At 28.0% G+C, this 1,847-nt stretch overlaps 1 non-coding gene across 1 annotated transcript; it reads right to left on the reverse strand.

Moving 5' to 3' along the window:
* Positions 1-485: 485 nt before the first annotated feature.
* Positions 486-558, reverse strand: TRNAA-UGC. The gene has a single exon. It is a non-coding gene; the product is annotated as a tRNA-Ala (tRNA).
* Between the last annotated feature and the right edge of the window lie 1,289 nt (positions 559-1,847).

Here is a 1,847-nt window from a genome sequence, read left to right on the forward strand (position 1 = left end):
AGGCAGGGCCGATCCTGAGAACTTTCTGGCCCTAAACGACTATTTATAATGAGGTCCTTCTACATTAGTTTTGACTAGCGTAGTAACTTCAAATATTTAAATAAATAGCCTACTTCAATTTAAATGAAGAGTTTGTACGAAAACAATTATGAAAAGGTTTTAATCCTTATACATTAGTTTTGACTAGCATAGTAACTTTAAATATTTAAATAAATAGCATAATTAAATTTAAATGAAGAGTTTGTACAAAAGCAATTACGGAAAGGTTTTAAAAATAAAAATAGCCACGATAAATAGGTAAAAAAAAAATGTATTTTGAGGGCCCCAACTTTGGAGGGAAAAAAATATTAGTACAAGGAAAGCACAATAAAGCAATTATGGAAAGGTTTTAAAACTAAAAATAATTAGGATAAATAGGTAGATAAATTTTTATTTTGAGGGAAAAAAATACATGTAGCACAAAGAAAGCAGAAGAAAAGATAAAGTGGAGATGCGGGGGATCGAACCCCGTGCCTCTCGCATGCAAAGCGAGCGCTCTACCATTTGAGCTACATCCCCATTTGTTTATACTTTTTGTAATATTTATTAATAACTGCTATTGTACATTAGTTCTAATAGTTAATCTTTTATGGTATCTTCAATCTTAATCACTTATCAAGAACAATTTGTCACTGATTACGATTTTTGTTTAAAATTTTTTTTAAGATTGGCCCTCATATTTTTAAATAAGCCAAAAAACAAACACATACTAAATTAATGTAAATATTTGTCTCACGTATGTTAACATTTTTCGACTAAAATATTGATTAAAGACAAAATCTGCAGTACTCAATGAAAAGTTAAAAAGAAGAATACGATAAAAATTAGTGATATAAATGTGATAATAAATAAAAGTTAAGGATCTTTAATATATTATAGTATATCTCTCTACCATGCCCAACGAAAAGATTTGAACTTGTGAAATTTTAGTAAATGTGTCCTTTTCCATCAAATGATGGTTACTGTATTCACACCTTGGTTTTTGTCTATTATACCACATTATAATTATAATGAAGGTTATCAATTTTTGTTCATTTTTACACTCATGTCTTTAATTTTTTTCGTCATATTATCATCTTTAAATAGCACATTTGTTTTTTTATGATCGTTTCTGTCCAAGCGCGTGTAAAATGTTTTGTCAAAATTTGTATTTATTGTTTATATTGCTTATTTTAATTACGATGAGCAAATAAGTCTTTTATTTTGTCTTAATTGATTTTTTAGCCTTCATCAGAAACAAGATATGCTAATAGTATACAGTTGAATTTAAAACGAGAAAAACGTTTGGAATACAAGTATAAAAATGCGCAGAAATTGAGGACTTGCATGAAAATTGTAGACGATCTTCTTTTAACATTTTTTATTTTTAATTACATATTTGGCAGAGTTTATGTTTATAAACTGATCAAAGTCCCTTTGTATCTAAACATTTTATAGAATTCATAACTTTTTGTAAGTATTATACCCTAGGTCCAATCAACTTTGGACATAAATACTTTTATAAATAATTAATGCAATTAAATGACAGATCTATTATTTAATTAATAGACAATTAAATAAATAATAGAGTTCGTGGATTCAAATATTTGTAATTTGTTAATCACAAGGAGTTGTGATTGTGAGATACAAATTACATCTGATTGAATCTTAAATCATCCGTGGTCGTAAGTAATAACGAGATACGGATATCGTTATTACGGATAGACCATCACGTGTGGCATTTCTTACTTGTGAAGTAAGTAGCTGATCTCACAAGCTAAAGTGTGGTGACACTTAAATGAATACGTGGATGTTTTTGTTATAGAACA

Source organism: Olea europaea, unplaced genomic scaffold (genome assembly GCF_002742605.1).
Source record: "Olea europaea var. sylvestris unplaced genomic scaffold, O_europaea_v1 scaffold2235, whole genome shotgun sequence".
In the NCBI taxonomy this organism is placed as follows: domain Eukaryota; kingdom Viridiplantae; phylum Streptophyta; class Magnoliopsida; order Lamiales; family Oleaceae; genus Olea; species Olea europaea.